Source organism: Pygoscelis adeliae, unplaced genomic scaffold (assembly GCF_000699105.1).
Source record: "Pygoscelis adeliae isolate BGI_AS28 unplaced genomic scaffold, ASM69910v1 Scaffold87, whole genome shotgun sequence".
Taxonomy (NCBI): domain Eukaryota; kingdom Metazoa; phylum Chordata; class Aves; order Sphenisciformes; family Spheniscidae; genus Pygoscelis; species Pygoscelis adeliae.
In genome coordinates this window covers 715,270-724,636 of record NW_008825098.1, presented here as the reverse complement: position 1 = coordinate 724,636, position 9,367 = coordinate 715,270, and positions in this window count along the sequence as shown.

Here is a 9,367-nt window from a genome sequence, read left to right as displayed (position 1 = left end):
AAGTCTAGGAAAGCCATCCATAACAGTATTTTATGCTACAAGTATTGTGCCAAGCAGTTAGTAAAAAACATACCATGAGAACAGAATTTTGGATGCTGTCCCCAAAGAACATTAAAGTTCATCTCCAATTCTAAGCTCAATTTCTTTCATATTTTGCCTTCTCCATCACACCATGTTATTTAAGACTAATTTATAGTGTCAGGCTTTCAGGTCTCATAGAAATTGCCTGGGTTATTTTGTTATCAAGAACATAAATGCTTTTATTGGAACCAGAATTTCATCCAGGATGTTTCATCTGTAATGTAATTAAGGAGGTAGTTTGGAAAAGCAACATTTATACAGGGAATATATGCAAAAATATTCTCACAAATGCTACTTGTAGAGTTTAAAAGGGTATTGTCGCAAACTCACAAAAGATCTCCAGATTATGGTACTTTTCTTACTGTCCAGCTGTGTAACAAGGATATTATAAGTAACACTGGTCCCTGAAAAATGACACTCCTACCTCAGCATTCTCACTTTCAAAGACCACACAAAGCACTTTAGCGGCAAAAAATGTCTTCAGCCTGTGTTTGAGTAGGGAAGAGAAGATCAAGTATTTCTATATACCCCTGACTTGAAGAGGGCATGCCTGGGATGGACCAGCTATCAGGCAATTATTCTTCACACTAGGCAAATGTAAATAACTACTTTACTTACATTAAAATAGAAAGACTACTACTGCTATGCTTAGAAAGAGATGTACAAAGATGAAAAGAAAAATGCCACTTACAGATAACAAAATATTAATTAATCTTCATAGGATTTTTCTGTGTCTTCCAAATACAAAGTTACCAGACATTATAAATGGGATTCAATCTTCAGGTAAGACACTCTGGGTGATGCTTTTGCTATTGGGAATACTGACCTGGGTATAAGTATGTGCCAATTTCTGTCTGAGATTACAATCAGAACCTTATTTAACTCTTTCTCCTAGGATTTCCTCTGACTTGCAAACTTGAAACTTAATCAAAGTATCAAGTTGTAACACTTCTCCCAAGACATTCATTTTTCTTTCCATTTTTCATTCTGATTTCCCCCAATATTAGATACACTGATATCCCTTGAATTTGGATAGCTAAAACTATCTCCCATTCAGACATAAGGAAAATTCACTACTGAATTTGGTTGAGTCCAAGGGTAAAACCATAAATGACTATTCATTAGTGTCCTCATTAAGGGGGAAATGGGTAGACAACACAACTGGCTGAAACATCAGAATGCAACTTTCTGCTGCGAAAAACATATTACCTCCAACCACACTTTCCAACTACAAAGTGCAGTTTGTAGGAACATGCAAAGGGGAATAATGCCTTCAGATCACTGCAAATTCTCAACAGAGACTAGACATAATCAAAAACGTTTGAGCAGCAATACTGGACAGGGGTGACTGATTCAGCTTTCAGGGGACTTGGTAGACATGAAATCATGACTAATGTTTGTACAAAGGGACTTTTGTTCTTCCCCTATCTCCTGTGCAACTTGTGCATAAACTGCAGTTTGATCCTTGGAGCTCTCAACTCAACTAGGGAAAGGAAAACTCAGTGGGTGCCTAACTACTGAAGAGTCTTTTCTTTTCCTGCGTAATTCCAAAATACAGTTGCTTAAGAGAGGAAACATAGCTTTAAGCTTGAAAGATAGATCAGGCAATCAAACAGATATTCATGGCTTCCTAGCTGGGAGAGCTGACTACAGCCACACTTGTGTGCCATTTGTCATGGCAGGTCTATTTAGCCATTGCACAACCTTCATGAGACACTCTCTGATTAACTGCTTGACTTTATTTAATTAAGATCATACCTGTAATAACAAACTGAGAAATTACTGCCTACTTTGACTAGAAAACAGGTCTGTAACGCTTTATTTCTTAAGAAGAAAGGGAAAGTCATCGACTCATTTTCACTACACACCAGTAATACCTCACGAGACCACATTCTGAAAATAGCTGTGCTGCTGTAACCTGTAATTAGTTTAGCTATGAATTTACAAATACTTTAGTGAAATCAGAGAGGTTTTTAAAATTTTAACCCAATACTGTGGCTAAAAACACTGCTAGAGAAGAGATCGTATAAACTTTATACAGTAAATACTACTTTTATTGATTTGCTTAGACCAGTAATGGCGTTTGGAAAGCTCTCAATTCAGATGCTTCTTGTGGTAGTAGATGTAATTTCCTATTGACTAGACATTTTAAAGCGTTTTACAGTAGCTTAAAACTACTATACAGATATCGATAAAAATTAATAGAGCAAGAGACAGACAGACATCTCAAGAATATATTTGAAAAATGCTCCATAGCATTTCGTAATTGCAAGAATTTCTCCAAGTCAGAAATTGGAGTTATTTGTCCAGTTTCTATTGAAAGCTAACAGACATCAGGCACCTTTGTCCCTTTGAAAGGTTCTCTTTTATATAGTCTTGACATTGTTATCTCAGTAATGACAGTTTTAAGTGTAGTCTGTGTATGAAATCTAGATCTGCCCTCTTTCTTCTTGGTGTTCTTGACTTGCTACATATTTTTCTCGTAGTGTTTGGTTAAATTCCTTCTAAAGCATGATTAGCAACACATTTTCTCTTTAACTCCTTAGTGTTCCTGAAGCGAATGGATGGAAGACGATATAAAACTGGTTTCTATCATCATACATCACACTAATTGTCCTAAAATTTCTGGACTTAGGGACTGGGCAAGCATAGGAATGAGTTTCCTTTTCTCTTCTGCAAGTTCCTGGTCCAGGCTGAGACACCAAGGAATGAAATGCAGAGCCAAGCATGTAACATATGTGATTGGGTTTTGTTATTTGTGGTTCAAACAGAAGGTGACAACTTGCAGCTGTCTTCCATATGTTCATGAACATATATTCATATATTTAATGGCATTATTCACATATACAAAGTTGACTATTTGCTCAAGCACTACATCAACTTAGAATCCATGTTTGCACAGTCTTTCCATACTGCTAAAGGGCTAATCTGCAACTGCAAGGCACAATACGTAATCGAATTGCCCAGCATAAAAATTTGGAAAAGGACCTTGTACAATCTTCTGATTTTATGTCTTTCAAGAATTGAAGTTTTATTTCATCACATTCCATGACACAATCCTTATTCTATGTTCTATTGAAAAATGTACCTAAAATACGAATGTATTTACTTCTAATCTTGAAAAAGACAGCATACTTGGCAAATCTATTTGTTGTGTAACTTTACGTAGAGATCAAGATAAATTTGCGTTTAATTCTGGTTCAGTAGTCGGCACGTTTATCTAGAGTCAATAGTACTTTCTTTTGTCATTATTTTACCTTTTACCTCCAAATTCAATGGCATTCCATGCCATTTTGAGAATTAGGAAAGTCTCCTATAAGAGATCGAGCCAGTATCTTTCATGATATGATGAGGTTTTATTTTTCATGGATCTCTCAAAACAGACTTCTCCCGTTTTCAAACTGCAAATTGACAAAAATATCTTTCCAGTTTGGAATTTTATGACGTTGAAAGGACTTTCTGTAAGAAAAGAAAGCATTATCTCAGTATAACAATGACTGACAAAAAGACATGGGAAAAGTTCTTCAGAATTCATCCCTTTCAATTTTATTTATTAAAATTTAAAATGTTAAAAAAAAAAAGCATACTCACTGCTTTAGAAGCCCCATTATACAATGAAATTTCATCGGTATTAAAATAATCATTCCAATGGGAACTTTGTCAGCCAGATATGACAGAAGTTATTTTCATTTCTTCTTTGTTACGGGTAGGATATCACTTCCCTTCTCCCAAGCTCAGTCAAATTAACAATGCTTTGATTATGCACTAAAAGGAATAGACATTGAACCTGCGTATGGATTTCTGTACTCTAACTCCTCTAAGATCTGCAGAAATTCAATCCAAGATACAATCCATGATGTAATGCCAGGTTTTGCAAACCTTTAAGTATGCACAGATATTTACTTACGTGAGAAAAAACTATCACATGCTTCATTGTTTGCCACATGAGGGATTAGTTTGCATAATTCACACTATGCAGTGCGATACCTTTACTGATACCTTTAATGATATTAGGTGATTACCTCAAAAGGATGATAATTTTAATGATGCAGTGTTGTACTACTTAACTTTTTAAAAATTAGTTCATCTCTGGGACATGGCCTAAGAGTACATAGAAAATGAGCAATTTACAACCAAAAGGAAAGAGAATATTAACAGAGAAAAACAGGAGAATGAGGAGTACTACCCAGACAGGATTAATTTCAACATCTACTGAGCAATGCTTTTATAAAATATTATTACCTACATTATTGTAATTCTCTCCAGGTCAAACTGATCCATGAAATCAGTTCTCGTTAGGCATTCACGAAAGTAGAAAGGTAGTTTTAAATCACACATCCATTTTCTCCCAAATTTTAAAAGTTTTTCAGAATGGGAATTTAATTCATCAATTAATATTCACAAGTTATTTTTAATCCTATTTCAACGTACACTTATCAAGATACATACCAAACCCTAGGAAATGAAAAGCTGATTTTAAATTACTTGAGAAAGAAATGCTAATTTTTTTCAGTCCTTCTTCACTTAGAAAAAGACTCATCTGTGAATTCATCTTCTTTAATTCACAATGCTGGTACTGAGAGAAGTTTTGGGTTCAGAAGCAGGCAACTAAACAGAGGGGGGTGAAAATTAGGACAATATATGTTGAAATTCACAGGAAAATAAGTATTTTCAATATCTTTCAAACTTAGAGCTGTCAGTTTCAGCCAATTTTTTTTGTTTTTCATGAGGAACATATATCTCCCCAGACAGTTGTTCCCTATTTCTTATTCTGTCTTTTAAAAACATTTTTTGTTTACCTTCTTTCTCTGACTTGTTTGCTGCTTTTTTATTAGGCAGAATGTCAGAAAAGATTGATCTTTATTTATCTTTGTGAGAGAGGATGTCACAGTTTGCTTTGTCTTTGACTACTTGTTTATATAACAGATGAAAGAATATCAAGCAGTAAACCAGAAACCTATTATTATGTTGAGAACCTTAACAGAGATGGACCAACATATTTTTATTGACACAATCAGTTGCTTCATTGATCAGATGAAAAAATCCTGCACACCTATCCTATGCAGTTAGAGGACTCATCATTGAAGTTTGAAGATTGTAAATGCTTCTGGGTATCTGCTGCCTCAGAAGTCCTTCAAGTTCAGTTTCAGCTCCTCCCAGCACTAGGCTATTTTATGCAAACATGTATCCCTGAAAGTAAGTAAAAGAAAAATAAAAGAGCTCAACGCCTTTCCCTGTTTACAGGCTTTGCCTTTCTTCCTTTCCTTCCCCTCTCTGTGACGGACACCCTCTCTGTTAAATTTCTCCTTTCACCTGGAGACGTCTCCTTTACGTATGCACAAGTTGAGGTTAATATGCCTCTCCATAACCAGCCTGGTGCTTTATCATAATCCCCATTCACACTTGAAGCTTACCGTGTTAGGGATGCTCTCTGGCGTGTTTGCACAGGGACTAGGCTTGGGGGGAGGCTATCAAGGAACAAAGAGTATTTAATAATTCTAGCCTGTCTCCAACGGACATTGTATTGACATAGCTTTATTTTATGTTGTATGAAGACTTTTTCAAGAGTGTGGTAGAAATACAGATATGAGAAGATTTATTTCGTATTATTTCAGTAAATCTTAGCAGTTACCAAATGCTCTTGGGAAGCATTTGAAACACCTGTGTTTGGTTTTAATTATTCACAGAAATTGTCTGCACAATCATAACAACTTGGTACGTACCGCTTTTTAGGTGCAGTTTTAGATGATCTAAAATTATTAGTGCATTTGAATTGATTTAGCAGAATCCATCAAAGGAAAATAAAGTAATGATGTGGAGCTCCTAAAGCCAATGAAGACTGGTTTTGGAGGTGGTTTACTGGCTTAAACTGTTCTTGAACTGGACAAGGAGAAAACTTGTGCTCAGATCTCTGATGACACAAGGAGAGGTCCGTACTGTTGGGGAGGTAAGGAAGAGCAATATTCCTCCCACTACTGATTTTATGACTGATGCCTACTTCTTTGTTCAATGCCAAGGTATGTAAAAGAGGCTTAATCTGGTATTCAGGATGGAAACAAAGGATAACCTATGATCTTCAGCACTTCTCTACATCCATCTACATACTTCAGCAAGTATGAACAGCATCAATATAGGTAAGGTGAGCATTAGACCCCAGAGTTAACAATCACCAAGAGGAATCCTGGTAGTATACATCTGTCATACTATTGCTAGGTCAAACTTTTTCTTATCCAATTTTCCCCTGATGACAAAAAAGCTAGGTGAGGGATGAATTTGGCCCGTTTTCTTGCATTCATGAGAATTGTCTTCAATCACCAATAGGACCTTTTCTCATTTTGTTGTAATGAGTGTTTACCACACTGCAAATTCTGAGGAGTAAACACATAGTTCTTATCAAACCAACAATTCAAAGCACTTACTAGCCTCCAAAATGCTCTTACAGCACCTAAATGTAGTGTATGAGTGTAGAATACTAATTTGACAAGGAGGTAAATGGTTCTTTAAATACTAGAAGCATTTACTAAATACTCAAATTTCCAAGCCCTGCTGTGACTGAATCACAGAGGACGCATGAATGAACATCTGGATTCAGTCAGTGACTTGCTAGAATGCCCTTCAGAGATTCAAAATTACTCAGTTAGCCCCTTTCACTAGTCTTGTGAAGGTAACCTGGCTCTGAAGTGAAGTTCTAGAGGAAAGTCAGCATTGGCCCTGTCATGTAGTGGTATCAGGCCACCTTCTCTAAATGCTACCGTATACAACAGAATGTCTCCTTACCACAGTGCTCTCTCACCCCGAAATAACTGAGACAAAAGCAAATTGCCATCCTACAACTTGCCTGAAAGTGAGAAAAGAAAGGAAATGCTACCGACTTTATAAAGTCTGTTAATGACCTTCCTACAGCAACCTTGATTAACATAGAGAGTGCCTCGGTACTGCAGTGCAAGCCACAGACCCTAAGCCCAAGCCTGTCAGATTTTGACGTGAATGCTCTGGGAGCTCTGACAGCTGAATACTTTTCATTACAATTAATACTGGAAATATTTGGGTGACTTGAATGCAGCTTAGCGTTGTGATATTCAGCAATCCTTAGCAAATGGTTTGCCCATCTCAGGACATCCAGCTGAGATGCAGTCGCACGTTGAGTGAAGGTTTCACTATCTTTGTAGATCTCTAAAAGCCTCCCAGACTTTTCTCTCTGACAAAGAGACTCAGACTTAACTGCACAGCGACTGTTATCGGTGTGGGGATATCTGCTGTTGACCAAGATAGGGCTGCCCTGACAACCTTACATGAAAGAAAAGGCTTATTCTGTGTGGTCTAAGGCTGTCCACAGTCCTGCATGCAGCAACTTCAAAAATAAGTTGACAGTGTTGGCACCCTTTTTTAGCAACTATAAATGACAGTGCCTTGTTGATGAACATACTGAGACACCAGATACATAAAGAAAAGGTGTGATACATTTTAAAAGCGGTTTTAATCTCTCCTTATTAAACTCAGTAGGATATTTACTTTTCTTTCATTCCCAAAGTTGCCTACCTGCAAATGTGAAATAGCCTGAATAGAAACAGAATAATCAATTAGAAACAGCACAACACATCACTGCCCATATTCCGGCAAACCCAGAGCATTTTTAACATGTGAGAGTTGAAAGTGAGGGAATCAAATGCTATGGTCTCTTGACTCTTTAAAAAAATACACAACACAACTGAACAGTACTTGAATGAGCCAGCAAACTTTTGCTAGAAGTCTCCTGTGGTTGCCTGTGTTACTGACCTCTTCCCAGCAGAAGGGTGGAGTCTGATCATTTCTCTTCAAGACAGAAATAATGCTTAAAATCAATTGGTGACACAAACACAAGGCTCTTCTTAGAAGGAATTATAGGTATTTTAGGGTATAAATTGTCTAGCTGCCCAAGCGCTTTGATTTACTTGTCCACCTATATTGAATAAAACCTCACCAGAAACATTTTGGGCCACCAAGAGCAATTGTGTATTCAGCTACATTATCCTACAAGGCCTCGGTTTAAAAGATGCTGTTTGTTCAACAGCAACAAAGATCACCTGCTGATCTCCCATTTTGGGGAGCCAGTCAGACCAAGGAATTTTCAGAAAGCAAGCCCAGTGGGGCTGCTGGAGGAGCAGAAGCTCTTTGATGGCTTGGCCCAAAGCAGAACGCCACAGCTGGACATCCCCCATTTCAAGCCTGTCACACCGGCCCACTGTTAACGGCACTGACTGAAGAGTGGGGAATGAGAGGCACAGTGCCTCTCATTTTTAAATGGTTGAATAAACATTACATGGCAGTTCAGTTTTGGAAGAGTGAAGTTTTACTGGAAGTATACATCTACCTCTCACAGAGCCCTCACATTTTGCAGCTGCCCAGCATTCTCGTGAATCAGTAGCAAAACACTTACTGAACTTTAGCAACCTTATGGCATACGTACCTGGTGCATAGATGAGACATACATGCACTCTCTCTAGAATATAACTCGGATGGTTTTTAAAAAGGTGCTGACAGTAGGCCTCTCTTATTCACACTTAGCTAGCTAAATAAACAACTATTTTTACAGTTACTGAGTGTACCTTTGAAAATTAAGACAGTGAGATGTTTAAGTGCAGATCACGTGACCAGACACTCTCTAAACACCAATCATTCAAGCTGTACATATGTGTAAGGTGATTTTCTTAATCTCTGTGGACTGCTGTGTCCCTGGCTAGCCACAAGCTGCCAAATTTTGCTCTTATTCTCTTACAACATCAGGCAAATTATTTTATTCTGGAAGTCAATACATTCAGCTATAGCCACCTGAATTAAGAAAACCCTGACCATGAAATGCTAGCCTAACTTTACAATTTTGACTACGATTCAACAGTCCAGAAGACAGTAATGATTAGTTTAGATTAGTTTATGGTCGACTTGAACCTGAAACCTGAATTGGTTTTCACCTTTAAAGTGGGAATTAAACTACCGGAGTGAGGCCTAAAATGTATCTGCCCTGTTCAGCTATAGAGGCTAGCACCAGGCCAGAAAAGTTGTTGGTTTAATATAGGAATGAGAAACATTGCTGCTGATGGAATAGAAAGACAACCTTGTTTTCTCTAAGAAGAAACAAAAAAGAAAAGCAGAGCAAAACAGACCTGAGCACTGCTTCTGCAAAATGTGTGCTTAGTAAGATTTTGAATGGTAACTGACATCTGCAGAAATAATGGGAGTTTAAAAACTTGATTTTCACATTAACCCCTCCACTCAGTAAGCTATCAGTTAAAAAACTACTACAAACCCC